This window comes from Plecotus auritus (genome assembly GCF_963455305.1).
Source record: "Plecotus auritus genome assembly, chromosome: 7".
Classification (NCBI taxonomy): Eukaryota; Metazoa; Chordata; class Mammalia; order Chiroptera; family Vespertilionidae; genus Plecotus; species Plecotus auritus.
The window spans coordinates 39,959,087-39,977,247 of NC_137774.1; the positions used below are offsets into that span (position 1 = coordinate 39,959,087).

At 40.6% G+C, this 18,161-nt stretch overlaps 1 protein-coding gene and 1 pseudogene across 2 annotated transcripts in view; one reads left to right on the forward strand and one right to left on the reverse strand.

Annotated features, from left to right (window-relative positions):
* LOC308252570 (phosphofurin acidic cluster sorting protein 2-like) overlaps positions 1-18,161 on the reverse strand; it is a gene marked incomplete at both ends in the record, with an annotated part of 211,747 nt that overhangs the window by 112,294 nt on the left and 81,292 nt on the right. The window lies entirely within an intron of this gene.
* Positions 6,364-7,309, forward strand: LOC308253969 (olfactory receptor 1G1-like; annotated as a pseudogene). Its single transcript has one exon. The product of its transcript is annotated as an olfactory receptor 1G1-like (transcript).

The window sequence follows — 18,161 nt, forward strand, 5'->3', positions numbered from 1 at the left end:
ACTTGCTGTCCCTCCCACAGCCCATTAGCTGAAAGATCTAGGGAGCAGTCACAAGATCAAGCTTAATTATGCTTAAAGGACTGTGCCCTCCAAGCTGGGACTTGTTTGCGACTTTGCCAGCATGTCAGTCTGAGGCTTAACCCTATAACCGCTCCCTACAGTGCCGGGCCCCGCCAGCAGGTGAGGGGATCCCAAGGCAGGTGCTGGGCGTGGAGGCCACGGGGGCATAGGCTACCAAGGAGACGGAACTGAACCTCACATCAACCTGCTTGGCACCGGAGGATGGCTGGTTAGCCAGAGATGGGTAAGATTCCTCAGGAAAGGAACAACCTAAGACAGGCACAGTCGCAGAGGGGCCATCAGGAGAGAATCTGGAGGTCAACAGAGGTATGGCACAGACCCTCACCCCCCCAACTTTGCAGGGGCCTGAATCCTCACCCCTTCTGAAGGAGGTCTCCTGCCCCCATGGCTGCTTCGCTTCCCATGCCCAGCTCAAATCGGGACCCAGGTATCAGACAGAGACTTGGCTGATAGCAGCTGCCCTCTCACTGCAACAAGACTTGTTTGAGTTGTCTTGTACCCATGGTGTGAGGAAGAGGGTTTTTGATATCTAAATCCAGCCTAGCACCAGGAATGCTCAGGGCCTACTCAAGAAGGCAAATAATCCTTGCCACTAATATTTACAGGGTAAAATAAGATTGTTGTTAGAATATTAAATTTGACAGTAAAATAGTAGTCAAGTTCTCAGACTAATTTAAATTGGCTAATTGAAATAAGCGAATATTCTAGAAAAATTAATGGTACTGGACAAAAAGCTGTTCCCAAAGTGTTAACTAAAATTTTTATTGGTAGTTCATCTCATGGTAAAATTGCGTAACATGTAATGAACCTAAAGCAGTCATACCTTAGTGCAAAAAATTAAAATTTAAAAGCTATGTAGACTACATTATAAAATTTCCAAAAGCCTCCTAATATTTAAATCAAAATGGGGGGATAGTAGAAGAATATCATGTAAGGAAAAATATCCTGTAAGTAAATTATATCTAGAAAATTTTTACTTTGAAAATTAACTTTCATTTGTAATGCTAACAGCAAGACACCCATGAAAAACACCCATGGTGTCAAAACAAGCCAAAGGAAAACGGTTTGGGCAAAAAATGAAAAAGGATCCCAAGTCAAATTTATAGAAAAGATTCCTTTATTAACTTTTGGTCAAGAATATGTTTGTATATTTTCAGAAAACAACTCCAAGACCATGTGGATTCCTGCAACAGAGAGGAATTGACAGGACTGCTCCAGCCATGAAGACAGAAGAGAAACAGTCCAGAGATGGAAGACGCTGACGATGCCTTGCCATACTAGCAGTCAGCAGCTGTGCGTCGCTGCAGGTTGCCCAGAACCAAACCAGAGAGGGTTGGACCTGCATTACCACCATTTGTCCACCATCCAGAACTGAAATATCATTGCTGACATGTACACATAAGGAACTGTTTGACATTGAAATTGGGACTCAAAAGAACTGTTGGCCCAGAAAGAAACTCACTACAGACTGATTAATTTGCCTCTCAGCATAACCATTATTGCTTGTCTCATTTTCGGTTCTTTTAAGTGTATTTCTAGTATCACATGATCTCACTCATCTAGGGGAAATAATGAACAACATAAACTAATGAACAAAAACAGACCCGGAGACAGGGAAGCATCGATCAGACTGTCAAACCTCAGAGGGAAGGTAGGGGAGGGTGGGGGTAAGGGGGAGAGATCAACCAAAGGACTTGTATGCATGCATATAAGCCTAACCAGTGGTCATGGACAACAGGGGGGTGGGGGCATGCGTGGGGAGGGGTTTGGGATGGGAATGGGGGCATGAGGACAAATATGTGATACCTTAATCAATAAAGAAATTCAAAAGTAAAAAAAAAAAAAAAAAAGATTGGCCCAACCTATAACTAAGAATAGAAGGATCTCAATTCCAAGAGTATTGGTGGAATTAGAAGAATGCATTTCTCATGGGGTCTCTGAACAGGTACAAGGGGCAGGCATTAGCAGTAAATTCTGAAAGAAACAGGGATGCTCTGTGGCTGCTCTTAGGCTCTGTGTGGTGTTCTGTGAATGCAGTTGCCCAGGATGATATATGCTGGCATGATCATAATCTTAACCAGAGCTCTTGTCCTTCTTCCCTCAGAATGGACAAAAATAAGAACCCCTCTAATACTGAGAGGCTAAAGGAGAAATTTGAATAGGTGCAGTGAATCATTATTCAACATATTCAGAGCATGAAGCAAATTTCCTTTTGGTGTCTTTAAATGGAGTTCCTGTCACCTTCTTCTGACCATCCACTGCGTGAGAGATGTATGTGAGGCAAACAGAAGCCTTCCAGTAACAACCTCAGCGATTGGCAAGAACAAGCAGGTAAGGACTAAGAGAAAAAACACATGACTCCATTTTGCTTATTTTTTCTCCCTTCTTTTCCTTTGCCCATCCTACCCTGTGGACACTTGGGAGCCCATCTTGCACAAGTAGTCCTATACCAACAATGGGCTACTTCAGTGACCTAAAGAGGCAGAGTCCCCTGTCCATAAAATCTTATAGGCAATGAGAGTCATGTGCTGTAAAGAGACCAGGGCACAGGAATCAACAGTGACTTCTCTTCAGATAATTCCACGCTGAACCCTGTCACTCAAACACCAGCCTTTTCAGGAGACACACATGACCTCACACACTCACACAAATGCACAAACATGTGAACAGACACACTCAGGCCCCCACACCACATGAAGAGATTCAAAGGATGTGGCTTCAATCAAGCAAATGTGTCTGCTATTATGGAATCTCTAGAAAAGAGAGGCTGCATTATTCTTCACTGTTTTGCATTTTATACATTTTATGAGCCCATGGTTTGTTTGGGGGCAATGGTTTCCATAATTCATTTTTCAATAAGTAGTATGTTCACATGGCTTAAACTTCTTACTATAGTTTATACCTAAAACTAATATAATCAATATAAAATTGTTTACCAAACTATTTAAAAACAACAACAAAAAATGAGAGGAAAAAAATGTACTACGGGTACACATGAAAATCTCCCTCCTTCTTCTGTGTCTCATCCACCCAGTCCCCAAACCTCTCACAAGTAATCACTGCGACTGGCTTTCTGTTTAATTTTTCAGAGATTTGTATCAAACATGCTAGTCAACAAAATATATATTATTTGAGGAGGTGGGATTAAAATCTTTATATTTGTACAAATTATAGGAATAGAAGCTTCAGATATCTTCTGATCACTCAGTCTCCTCCCTCCACACACACACCTTATTCCCTCTGTTTTTAACCCTATAACTTTCACTTCTTTCCTCTGGATGTTTCTTTCTTCAAAGTGAGAAACATGAGTTCTCTGTATTTCATTTCCATTTTCAAACATGAACCTGAGTCCAAAAAGTATACTAGCTAAATTCACCAAAAATTATAAGCAAACACAGAAAATTTGTGTGTTAAAACAGCAGAGCTAATATAAAATGTAAGAATAATTTTTTTTGAGAGGTTAAGAGAGTTTTCATTTATAACAAGCCTGGAAAATGCCCACTGACCCCATTCGAAAAGGAAGGGCACTGCATTGAATGAGTTTTATGTTTTGATGAAGTACTTGATATTCATGAGGCAAGAGCTGGCCTAAAAGTTGGGACTAAACTTTAGCAAATGGAGAAAGACAAAGGAAGTAAGGTCTCTCTGTGACTCAGGGAGCTAAGAGAAAAGCTAGTGGGTGTGTTAGGGCTGAGGTTCCTGTGTCTGCTGAGCCAGAAATGGTCAAGAGATGAGATTTAGGGGAGTGGAGATTATGAAGCCTTTTTATCTGCCCTAGTCAGTAGACCTTCTGTCCTGAGTGAGGGAGAGGTAAGGGTGGGCTCTGGGCAGTGGAAAAGGCAACAGCTGTTGGGCCACGAAACCACAGAAGTGATTATACTCATAAGGGGGTTTGGGGAAAGGTCAACCAATGCAGCCATATACTGAACCCCCTAATCCATCCACTAACACCTAGAGCTATGTCTATGGGGTATGGAGAATGCAAAGTTTAATAAACAGAGGACCTGAGTAGTGTGGGGACCCTTGGGAGAAAGTGGTGGAAAAGTCTTCTATTATAATCACATTTTGGCTAATTGCACACAATCTGGTGATCTTGGGTACTCTATCTGCTAGCAGATAAGGTGTGGTGATTATGGAGACCATGAGGAAGGTGGAGAGCAAAAGTCTTGGAATTAAACAATTGAGACTAGATCCAGTTCTGCCCCTGCTGGCTGTGACTTAGCATTATTTATTCATTTTTTATTGGGTGGGGTGTCCTTTACTTATTAATTAAATTATTAATTACTCGTAAGAATATTAATTCTTTCTATAATGTATGTTGAAAGCATCTTCCCACATTTTTGTTTGCCTTTTACTTTGTGTATGATGTTTTCCTTTAAAATGAGAAAATTTTAATTTAATTTGATGAAACCAATTTTTCCACCTTTATTGTTATATCCTTTTTTTTTTTTTGTCATTAGAAAGGACACGCTTGTCCTGAGATCAAATAGCTATTGTACTATAATTTCTTCTGCTTACTTTATAGTTATATCTGTAGATACAATGCTTTAGATACCTCAAATTTTCCAGTAAACACTGTGGGGGATGAATCTAAATTAATTTTCCCCAAAGTGTTAACTAGCTTGTCTCAGCACCATTTGTTCAATCCCTCTTCCTTTTTCTACCAAGTGGCAATGCCACCTTCAGCAAACCAAAATCTGTTGTATATTGTGTTCTATTCCTGGGCTTCCTATTTTTGCCTTTGGTGGGTTTTTTAATAAGAGGGGAGCAGCATGCAACAGGCCCTGGTGTGTCCACATACAAGAGGAAACCAGTTTGGTGAGAGATATCCATGGTCAGTAAGGGAATAAGACACCAGATGCCATTATTATCTGGTAACTAGTGATTTTACTGGATGCAACTGGGGCTGACAGATTCATAGGACATGTTCTTTGGAGGAAAAAAGGTAGCACAGGGAAAACTAATTATGTGGGTTAATCCCTCAGCTGAAACACTCTTCCATTCCCAGAATGTCACCTGGAAAGACTGCATTTGCTTTGTTTGACATCTTTGTGTCTCTGTAACCAGGTTTTCAACATATTCCCATGGCCAGGACTCCATTAACTCAAAGCTACTAGTATGTGAGAAACTAGTAACAAAAAAGTGCAGGCTGTTTTGACTTGCATCTCTCAGATGATTATTGACTTTGAGCATTTTTTCATATGTCCTTTGGCCTTCTGTATGTCCACTTTGGAGAAGTGTCTATTTAAGTCTTTTGCCCATTTTTTAATTGGATTGTTTGGCTTCCTTTTGTTAAGTTGTATGAGTTCCCTATAAATTTTGGAAGCAGGGGGAAAAGATCAACCAGTGAACTCATATGCGTATGTACATAACCCATAGACACAGACAATAGGGTGATGAAGGCCTAGGGATAGGAAGGGGATGGGAGAGGACAGTGTGGAAACAAGGGGACATGTGTAATACTTTCAACAATAAAGATTTTTAAAAAAGGTTCAGCTGTTTCCTCTGCCTGGTATTACCTCTACCCAATTTTACTTTCTATTCTTTGGGTTTATTTATTCACAAGCTGGATACTCACAGAGTATCTATGTAGCACCAGGCTCAGGGCTAATGCTACATTCCAAAGATGAATAAGATAGGCATTTTCTCTGCCTACCCTCAGTGGTGCTCGCACCAGTGAGAGTGTGAAGGACACAGACAAGTTGATGATCACAATGCAGAGTGGCACATGCTCTGATGGGGAAGGCGCAGGGGTTGGGGGTGGAGGGGCATGAACCTGAGTTTGCGGTAAGAGTTTAAACAGGGAAGGATTCCTAGAAGAAGTGACATCTAAGCTGAGATCTGATGTTTACCTAGATAGATGAATGCGAGAGGGAGGACTATTTCAGCCTGAGGAAATAATATGGGTAGAGACTTAGGATGGACTAATGTCATAATGGCCACATGAATACCACAACAGTTATGCCAACAAACCTCCAGGTTAGCCACAAAACATATGTATTGGATTAATGCTTATATAATGAAGTTTAAAGACAACACCTCTTTCCCATTACAAACAAATCTTTTCTTTTCATTGGCACCGAGTACAGGCATTTGCAAAACTTTCATTGAAGTACATGAAATTTCCATTGTTGTAGGTCCCAACCAGTTAAACATTGGAGATTTCATATGGTTCCATCTCAGATTAGAAGATCAACATTGGCATATTGCATAATTTTCAGAGTTCATGATGCAGGACTTGTCAACCTCATTCAATTGTCCCAACTTTCTGCTTACAGACAAATGGGATGGGAAAACCTGACCAGCGTCTCAGAATTTTTCCTCCTGGGGCTCTCTGCACAGCAAGAGCAACAAGAGGTCCTCTTTGGGCTGTTCCTGTCCATGTACCTGATCACAGTGGCAGGCAACCTCCTCATCATTCTGGCCATCATCGCTGATGCTTAACTCCACACTCCTATGTATTTCTTCCTGATCAACCTCTCCCTTGCTGACACCTGCTTTGTGTCCACCACAGTCCCCAAGATGCTGGCAAACATGGATCCAGAATCAGGTCATCTCATATGCGGGGTGTCTATCACAACTATATTTTTTATGCTGTTTGGGATGCTGGAGGCATTCCTCTTAGCAGTCATGGCCTATGACTGCTATGTGGCCATATGCTACCCACTCCATTACATCATGGTCATGAGCCCTGGGCTCTGTGTCTTCCTTGTGTGTGTGCATCTTGGATCATGACCGCCCTCAGCTCCCTCTTACACACACTCATGATGAACAGCCTGTCCTTCTGTGCAGACCACGAGATCCCACACTTCTTTTGTGACATCAACCCCCCTCTGAGTCTGTCCTGCACTGACCCCTTCATCAACGAGCTGGTGATCTTCACCATCAGCAGCTTCACAGGCCTGGTTTGCGTGCTTTGCCTGGTTATCTCTTGCACGTACGTTTTCTCCACCATCCTGAAGATCCCCTCAGCTCAGGGGAAGAGGAAAGCCTTTTCTACCTGCAGTTCTCACCTGTCTGTGCTCTCTCTATTCTTTGGGACTTCCTTTTGTGTTTATTTCAGTTCCCCCTCAACCCGCTCAGCACAGAAGGGAGCTGTTGCTTCTGTGATGTACACAGTGGTCACCCGATGCTAAATCCCTTTGTCTACAGTTTGAGGAACAGAGACATCAAGTCTTCCCTGAGAAAGGTAATCTGGTTTAGGAAAATGCACTCCCCTCAGTGGTAGTGCCTTCACCTCCAACATGGGGGTCTCCACCCAATTGCACTCCCCACAAGGAAGCAGTGAGGAGCAAGAGAGGGAGAGAAGGTGCAGACCTCACTTCTAGGACCTGTGTTTTGAATTGGAAATATTTATGCCTAAGCTATAGGAGTGCATCAGAACAAACCCATTATCTTTAGCTTAAGTTCTTAAAATCGTAATGTTCTAAAATCAAAGCCACCCAGATTTATAATATAATAAATGGCGTGCTTGAATACTTTGAAACAACATGGGACCACTCAGGACAAAAATAAGGGATTGTCTTGTTGTGCTATTGTATGTGGCCAAGATAACTTTCCCATCAGTGTGACCTTGATGACTTGGGTCCCACCAACAGTGTTTTGCACTGGGACTCCCCGTGTCTGTGCCCGGATGCTGAAAGAATAGAAACTGGGACTTGGAAGGACTTGATGAGTATTTAGATAGACCTACTGCAATATTTTGCTAAGCATCCAAGACCCCACTCCTCTTAACATCTTCAATTTCATGTGAAAACTTAATTTTTATTTTTGGGAAAACTTTCCCAAATCAATTTCATCTTTGCAGTCCTGATGCTTACCACCTGGCATGATGTCTGACATTGTTAATATGTGCTGTACACCTCTGGCATGATTGCAATCATAAAGCTATGGGCCAGGAAAGAGTGATTTTATGGACACTTCATCATTTCTTACCTGAATGATTGACACCCCTCCTAGAAGTTCTCAGTCTCCAGTCTCTCCCCATTCCGTCTGTTCTGCACACGGTTTCATCACCATGACGCCCACCCTGTTGGAGGTCTCCAGTAGCCTCATACTGCCGGGAGAATAAAGTGCACACTACTCTTCCTGGCAGTCAGGTCCACCTTCACATGTGGTCCACAGTTACCTGGCTCTGTCCTGTGTTTCTCCCAAGATCATCTCAGGCAAACATCTTCATCATACGCTGATTGATGTTGATGGTTACCAAAAAGCTATGTCAGTAAAAGTTGGGGAAAATATATGTACAAGAAAGTACACCATAGCCAATTAGATTCTGTAAGAAAATAAAAAGCTACTACTGGGTGCTATTTTTCACTCGTGTCTATTTCCCTTTAAGTATCCGGTTGCAAGCTGCAGTGACATAGGCTGCGATTACTGCAGATAATCTCTCTCCAGTGGAAATCAGTTGTTGATAGCCAGCTCACCTGCTCCCTATTTACCTTAAAGTAAGCTCACCTGCTACCTTCTGACAATGAAAGGTAACAGAGTGGTAGACAGCTTGGCTCTAGAGTTAGACTGAAGCATGTTCATTTCTTGGCTTTGCCACTTGTAAGCTGTGTGACCCTGGGATATTACTTAACCTTTCAAAGCAAGTACAACCTACCTTATTGTGTTGTCAAGACATTTGAGTAATATACGTAAAGTATTCTCTGTGATGAATTAGATATGCATGGAAGCATGTAAAGGGTTAATTCCTAGTATGTGGTATCTTTTCAATAAATTAGCTATTGTGGTGGAAGTCCTTGTTAAAATTAAAGCTGAGCAGCGGCAGATAATGCGAATTCACTCGAAAAGTTGCTGATAAGAAATTGCCTCTAACCTGCATTGTGAAACTAGAAGGGAACCTGGACTTTAATCATTCTTTTGGAGAACATTGTGGGAGTTAATGCTGGATTGTCCACTTACCAGGATTCAGATGCTGGGAAGATTTCAGTCTACCTTTGAAACCATGCCTACTGGGTGCTTAAGTTTAAAGTAAAAATGTACCTACTTCACTTGACATACCTCTTGGCACTACTCCATATTCCCTCCTCATTAATTGACAGATGTGTATATTTCCCTGTTTAAATTAATATTCACCAATATTTTTAGTTACCTTTTAAGTTAAGTTACATGTTACTCTTTCATATTTATATTTTGTATATGAATGCCCCTGTAACAACACAGTTTACATATTTGTCATAATTATATTTTTGAGGTGTGTCAATAACCTTTACACCATAGTTTTGTCAAAGAGTGCCCTACTGTACTGCTTGAGGATTAATTCAAATTTTTGAATATTAAAAAGTAACATTTTGACAAGCATTATTTTTGCATGGACTTATTCCCCTAGCCTACTTTCTTAAAAACAAGTATGTCACATATAGTTATGGATAGTTTTAAAGCTCATGTTCTGAGTACCTCTGGAAATAATTTCTTATTGTCATTCATTTTACAAGCAGCAAATTCACTAGCATTTTATTATATTTACTTAATAAACATATTATAACATAATATAATTATTGGTAAGAGTGATTATATTCCAGAAGCATTGAAAACTGAAAATTATTTCTATCATCTAGGGTTACAGCAAGTTTTCTATATTGTTAATACCCACCAGAGCATTTAAAAATAGAAATACTTGTAAATGAAGTATATGGTGACCTCATCACAAGTTTGAAAAAGCATTTTTTCTTTTTTATAAAAATTATATATACAGGGTGTCTCAAAAAAGTATACACACTTTAACAACTGATAGATCAATTTTGAAAATGAAATGTATTTTAATAAGCACTGCTTTTATAGTTAAAGTGTATTTATACATTTTTGAGGACACCCTATATTTAAGGTATAAAACATAATTGAAATATATACATATGCAAAGTAAAATCATAACCAGCCAAATTAATGAACATATCAATCTCTCACATAATTACCTTTTTTTCTGGTGAGTGCACATGAAATCTACTCCTTTAGCAAATTGTCAGTATTCAACACTATTATTTTCTGCAGGCACCCTGCTGTACATTAGATCCCTAGAACTTATTTATCCTACATAATTGGAATTTTGAAACCTTTGACTAACATCTCTCTATTACCCTCCCCTCCCTGTCCTGGTGACCACCATTCTATCCCCTGCTTCTATGCATTTAACGTTTTTAGATTCCACATGTAAATAAGATCATGCAGTCTGGCTTATTTTACTTAGCATACTATCCTCAAGATTTATCCATATTGTCACAAATCACAAAATTTCCTTCTTTTTAAAAGCTGAAATACCTTCTAAAGTACATATATACTACACTTTCTTTATCCATTCAGACACTTGGGTTCTTTCCATATCTTGGCTCTTGTGAACAATGTTGCAATGAACATGGGAGTGTCTTGAGGCACTGATTTTATTTCCTTGGAATATATACCCAGAAAAGGGATTGCTGGATCATATGGGAGTCCAATTTTTAAATTTTTGAGAAACCCCCATACTATTTTCCATAATGACTAGACCACCAACAGAGAATGAGGTTTTCTTTTCTTCCAGATTCTTGCCAACATTTGTTATTTTTCTCTTTTTTATAATAGCCATCCTAACGTGTAAAGTGATATCTCATAGAAGTTTTTATTTGCATTTCCATGATGATTAGTGATTTTTAGCATCTTTTATATACCTAATGGCTGTTCGTATATTTTTCATTGGAAAAATGGCTATTCTGGTCCTTTATCTGGTTTATGTTTTTTTTTTTTAATCCTTATCTGAGGATATGCTTTGAGGGAGAAAGGGAGATAGAGAGATAGAGATAGAGGTAGAGGTAGAGGTAGAGGTAGAGGTAGAGGTAGAGGTAGAGGTAGAGGTAGAGGTAGAGGTAGAGGCAGAGGCGGGGATGGGGATGGGGATGGAGATAGGGATAGGGATAGGGATAGGGTTGGGGATAGGGATACGGGTAGGGGTAAAGACAGGGACAGAGAGAGAGAGAGAGAGATAACATCAATGTGAGAGAGAAACATCGATTGGTTGCCTTCTGTATACTCCCTGACTAGGAATCAAACCCGCAAGCCAGGTATGTGCCCAGACCAGGAATCAAGCTGTCAATCAAACCTGCAACCCTTCTATGCACAGGACGACACTCAACCAACTGAGCCATCCAGCCAGGCCCTTTTCCTGTTTTTATAACTGGGTTGTTTATTTTTTACTATTAGATGAGGCTCCCCTGTGGTCCCTGGACAGGCTTCCTGGTGGAGTTTGCAATGCAGTTAATAAGATCCAAATCCCTTCACTGCCCTCCAAGAGTCCTAGCTGCTGCTCTCCTAACCTCTTCCCATCCCCTGTCATGCAGCTCATGCATGACTCAGTACTCCAGATGGGGTGAGAGAGAAATGGACTTGTGTGGCAGCTTCCCACAAAGCTGGGGAAGCCAGTCACTCATTCATACACTCTCACTCTCCAGCCCCACTCCCTGACACCACAGGAGAAATCATGAGCCTAGAAGGTCTCTCTTGGCACTGAGCTGTGCTGCTTTGAAGAAGGGTTGATGTGGGCGAAGTCAGACTGTTCCTCTTACCCTCTCTAATGCACTTGTTGTTTTTGGTTCCAATAGTGTGCTAGAACTTTTCCACTGAAACCTGAACTTCCAAAAATGATTTCTCATCAATGATGACTGTCCAAGACACTGACCTCCAAGGCTCCCAGACCATGGCCCAGAGGGGCCACTGGTGAGAGGGATTTACAGACCATGGCATGGCCCACAACCAGGACCAAGGTCTGTATGCCTATTACCTGGAGCAAGGACAGGTATTGGCCCATGATGCTGGATCCCACAGCTTGCACAAAGGTCTTTGTTTGTGAATGGATGCCAAATTGTGTTGTAGAAAGAGGTATGAGCAAAGGATATATTTTTTAGCCATTTTGTTGAAGTCATCTGATAGAAAAATAGGGAAAAGTGTTAATTGAAATTACATAAGAGGATATACTTATGGAGAATAACTTTATGAAAAGATGATTGGTTCATTGGTCATCATGGAAATGAAAAGTAAAACCACAATAAGGTATTACTATACATTCAATAAAAAGTTCAAATGAAAAGAATGAAAAAAATAGAAAATACAGTAAGAATATGGAGCAACTGGAATTCTTATAAAATGCTAGAGGTTGGGCCAGTAAGTACCTCTGGAAATAATCCTATATAATAAAAGCCTAATATGCTGTGTCCAGTCAACTGGTCAGCCATTCAACCTATCAAAGCATAATATACTAATGATATGCTAAGGCCACTCAACCGCTCACTATGATGTGCACTGACCACCAGGGGGCAGATGCTCCGACCAGTAGGTCAGCTTGCTGCTGGGGTCCAGCCGATCTGGACTGAGCGAAATGGGCCAGACACGCCCTGGAGCCCTCCCACAGTCTCTACTGGCCCCAATCGTGCACCAGTGGGGTCCCTCAGCCTAACCTGCACTCTCTTGCAATCCAGGACCCCCCAGGGATATCAGAGAGCCAGTTTCGGCCCGATCCCACAGGCCAGGCCAAGGGACCCCACTGGTGCACAAATTCGTGCACCTGGCCTCTAGTTAAATATAATTATTTTATGCATGAAAAAGTATTATGAAAAAATTGTTTAGCAGTATCTACTAAAACTAGATATGGACTTGCCCTATTATCCAGAAATTCCCCTCTTACAGATAGATGCCCAACAGCAATGTGTAGTGCACTATGCATAACAGCCAATAATGGAAACCAGACATGCCCATCAATGGTAGCATGGACTTTCAATGTTATAGTCACACAACAGAACACTGTATAGCAATGAAAACGAACAATCTACAACCCCATACAACAATATAGATGAAAAATCACATATATACAGGGAGTGAAAGAAGCAAACGATAAAAAAGTTCAAAGGTAAACTCCCATTTAAATAAAGTTAGGAAGTGGGTTAAACTAATTGATGCTATTGGGAGTCAGGGGAGCGATTGCCTTGCAGGAGCCATGTCCAGAGGAGAACCTGAGAGGATCTGTGCAGGGCTGGGATGTGTTTCTCATCTGACTGCTGGCGACTCATGTTTGTTTTGTTTCTAAAAAGTCCTTCCCAAATTTTCGGACTTGGCTCTATATCCAAAAACAATGTGAGCATCATTGTTTTTCAATCTGTCTGATTATTATATGATTCAGAGTTCCTGTATGCTTTCCTCTGCTGTTTTTGCTTTTAGAATCCTATTTTCCATGTCTGCTTCACTGGGTTGGGGCTGAATACTGTGCTTAAAAGCTATTAAGAAAACAGTTGGAGGTCTAAGATGGCACTATTTTCCTCCAAATATGATTTGTTTCCAATTGCTTTGACTTAGTACTCAGGGTTGCTAGCAATCGGGAATCATCCTAACCCAGATTTAGTGCTTGAGATTTTCCCAGTCCCCCACAGACGCAAAGCCAGGAGGCAGCATTTCTGTGAAGTCTTCTTTAATTACAGCTCGCTCTTATTCCTACGGCACCTCCAGGATGGCTGCTCAACGTGGAATTGGTTCACTTCTTATAAACAACTCATTTCCCAAGACTTTTGTTAATAGATACTAACATTGGAGCAATTCTCCAGGTTCATCTTAACAAGCTGCCTTGGGACTGCCTCCCCAAGGCCTCTCCAAAACTGACTAATAGGCCTGATGTGGCTCCAGCTCAGCCCCTTTCTCATGAACCTGGTTTCAAGGGCTCAGTTCTCAGAGTCCCTGGGACACTCAGAGCTTCCACAGCCTTGCATTCTCCTTTTTCTATGCAGGCACTGAAGATCCAGGCACTAATCCCTCCTTCCCAATATCAGCCAACAGGATGAATCACCAAATCCTATTCAGAAACAATGCCTTGCAATCCTTGGTGTCCTGACAATTTTCATCCTGTGCAGAAGGAAAGGGGAGCAGCAGAGCTAGGCAACTTTGAGGCCAGCACAGATTGGGTAAGGTCTGGACATCTCAGACATTCACCTCTGTCCTCCTGTCCCCGCCCCTCACTTCCCTTCCATCTCTCCCACTCCCTCTCCCTCTCCATCTCCACTTCCTTATCTTCTCTCTTCTTCATTTTCCCTATCTCACAAAGATACATACTTTAAAAATCTTCATATAATCTACCTTCTGAGTGTTTAAAGGTAATATAACAATCCCTCCAATCTTTTTAATATTCTATAGTTTTTATTCTGCTATCAAACACAAATGGCTTTAAGGGTGAGATGAGGAGGCTCCAGAAGGTTGTGGGCCCTCCCCAAGGTCATGCATGGGGAGCAACCCAGGAGGTAAGGAAGGAAAGTTGTCTAATGCTGGGTTTGAAGCCCTTTCCCATATCATCCCAGACTTTTGCCTCTCCACCCAGCCACAATGTAGAGAGCTTTGTGTCTCCAAAGACAACTGACCACACAAATGCACAGAACCCACTGACTCTTACAGACTAGGAACAGCGGTTCCCAAAATGTACCTTCAGAATCAACAGCTGATTTAAAAAAACAGAAAACTTCCTTCTCAAAACTGAAGTAAAGAGACCAGAAAATGGGCTTTTTATATATGATTCTGACGTATACTAAAGTGTGGGTGATGCCTGGCTGAGGACTAGAAAGTAGAGATATCCATTCCTTTGGACATCTTCTGACTATCCCCAGCCCTCTTACCTGTCTCCCACCTTCTCTCCTGTCAGGCAGATGTCCCACAGGGCCCTGCATCCAGGCAACAGGCTGTGGAAGGAAGTTGTTGCTGATGAGGTCTAAGGGGGTGGACAACCTTTGTCTCCATGGCAGAAACAAGGTGGTGGCTGGGTGTGCTCAGGAATGGGGTCACTCAGAGAGTCACTGGATGCTCTTTTCCATCCTCAGGCCAATGTGGGGTCTTGGAGTGGTCTCTGGAATGAACCCATCAGTTCTCCTTTCTCATTAAAACTATTTGCTTTTCTAACAAATCTCTTTATCTTAACATGTCACTTAAGTACTGTGAGTAATAAATGAGCTCATTCGTGGTGGAGAACATAGGAGAATTAGGTAACAAAACCAGATTTGGGAAACTGTATATGTCAAAAGTCTCTAGAGCCTGTCCAAAGGGTTACTCCTGTTTTAACTCAAATGCAACGGACCACCACATGGTCGCTCTGTCATTTGGAATCTCAATGTTAAAAGTGAAATGAAGCAACACCTACCTCCACTAAATGCTTGAATCCAGTCTGCAGTGAACACTCACACAGTTATTTCCTACAGCCTGTTCTAATGCCTTCTGTCATGGGGAACTCACTTCCCCATTCCTGGGAAATAGTGTGGCTCCTTTTCTCTCTCTCTTTTATTTTCCAGCTCCTGACCTGGCCACTCCACATCTCTTTGTGTGGGAAGTCCATAATGATAAGTTTCCTCACTCCTCTCTCTCCTGTAGATAGCACCGAGGGGGGCAGGCGACCACAAGCAGTCTCCACCTGGCCATTCTGGCTCATTCCCTGCAGACACAGGAGGGCTGAGGCTGCTTCTGTCTGAGTGGGAGGCAGAGCCAGGCCCAGGATGGAGACAAGACTGGGCCCCTTGTTCCTTCCTTGTCCTCAAAGCAGGGTTTCCTACTTGAGGGGTTTGGGAGGTAGAAACTTTGAGAAATGATAAATAATAGGACTCATTAAATCCCCATCACAGCTCCTCCCACTTACAAGATCAATGGAGTTTCTCACACTGTCGTGCCAAAAATCAGTTGTGATTCCACTATATTCCTTTATTTCACAATCTTATTTTTCACCAACAAGCAAAATTTCATGATAGTGGATCACTCTTTTCTGACAAGTGCAATATCCTCCTGCCATGAATATCATGAATTAATTTTTAAGTTTTCTCTTTTTTTCATATAATATTTTGCATAAATGTATTATTCACCTGAATATTAGGAATGATACTCTTCTTTTAGACTGTTGAGTCTGTTTAAACAATATTTTAATCTATTTATTTTCAAAGAGGCATGTTGGGTTTAGTGCAGGTTGAGATGGAGTAGAGTCACCAAAATGAAATGTTAATGATATCCAGTATAGTAATCATATAATTCTAAGACATATAACAGAAATAAAGAATGAAACTGGCCAGTGTGATTAATTGGTTGAATGTCAACCTATGAACCAGGAGGTCAGGGCACATGCCTAGGTTGTGGGCTTGATCCCCAGTAGGGTTCATGCAAGAGGCAGGCAATTGATTCTCTCTCATCGTTGATGTTTCTATCCCTCTCTCCCTCTCCCTTCCTCTCTGAAATCAATAAAAATATATTTGAAAAAAAAAGAATTAAAGAAGATTCACCTAAAATGAGAGCAGGCATATTTTTATTTATTTATTTTCAGGGGGGCATAATTTTATTTTATTTTTTGAGGAGGCATAAGTTTTAGATTAGAAAACACATTCTAAGTCAGATTAATCAATGAAGGAGAAACACCACTGAATGAAACTTGGTAAATTTTTTTAATTTTAAGATTAAAGAAAAATCATGCAGGATGAAATATAAGGTTATTCAAGAAGAAATAATAGGTAATAAATGACAATATTGACTTGGAGAAAGTTGCCATCACGTATTGAGTGCGTCAAGATGACTGAGAGCACAAAACTGAGTGTTCAACACAATGTTGTCAGTGCCTGCATGACAGAACTTGAAATAACTTTTACTTTCTTTCTATTCCAATTTCTTGTATTGCTTGAATTATTCACATTGGAATTTTTGTTCATAATCAATAGATTGCAATGTATTAAAAGCTATTTTGTGAAAATGGATTCCATGGGATTTCTATAAACATTACATCATAAGTTATTGAAGAAGAGTCAACAAATTTCAAATGGTGCAAGTTGACAATAAGTGAATACAAGCTTCAGACAGACTCTAATGCAAACAAATCATATTAGAAAGGTAATAGGGATGGCACATAAAAAAGGAACTAGAAATAAGCCTCATTTATAAATATGATTACAAAAGTCTAAATAAAATAATTAAAAATCAATTTTAAATTTTATACTGGGAATGTGAGTGTGGTTCAATATTACCAAAATGATTCATGCAAAAGGCACTGAAAAAGTATCTAATTAAAAAGAAAAAGACAGAGCTAATTATTAAAATACTACTGTAAAATGCAAATAAAAGGACAGTTACTAAATATATATACACTCTTAAACATTTTAATGCTCCTCATGACACTCAAAATACAAAATTTTAAAAACTTAGCAAGGGTCTACATGGTCTGACCCTTTCTTACCCACACAAGGCCATATTCCTCCACTCTCCTCTTCACTCCAGCCATACTGACCCATATTTAATTCCATAAATACATCAAAGACCCAGCTCAGGGCCTTTGCACATGCAGCTCTCTTTCTGCAATGTTCTCTGATTGAGACTTCATAGTGTGGCTTTTTTCATCCTTCACATCTCAAATGATAAGACATTAAAATATGAGTTGTTATCTATGTTCATGTAGCCAGATTCAATGTAACTTATTTATAGGTGCTCCATTTTATTTTTCTGAATTTATTTTTTTTATTTCTTATATATTATATTGTTAAAAGGAAAATGGCACATTAAGTTATTTTAATCTTTGGTATGTTTGAAACATGTTTGGTAAGAAACAAAATATTGATCTTGCATTTCCTCCCAAATAATTATACAGTTATCTCAATGCCATTTATTGAATACTAGAGGCCCGATGAATGAAGATTTGTGCAAGAATGGGCCTTCCTTCCCCTGGCTGTCAGAGTGAAGGCTGCTCAGCGCCTGTGTATGCAAATTAACCTTCCATCTTTGTTGGGTTAATTTGCATATTCACTCCTGATTGGCCGGTGGGTGTTGCGTAGGTACAGCCAATTTGCATCTTACTCTTCTATTAGTGTAGATTACAAAATGTATCTCCTGATGAAAGTGCTACCGTAATAATCAACTAAACCCTACATGTTATTTGGTCTGCATCTGAAGCTTCTACCCAACTCTATTCGTCTGTTTCCTTCAGCTCCAGTACCACACCGCTTCAGAGTTCTTTCTATTTGGCAGAGAAAGTGTCCCCTTGTTCTCCTAGCCTATTTTCATTTATTTTTTTACTAGAGGCCCAGTGCATGAAATTCGTTCAGGGGCGGGGGTGGTGTCTCTCA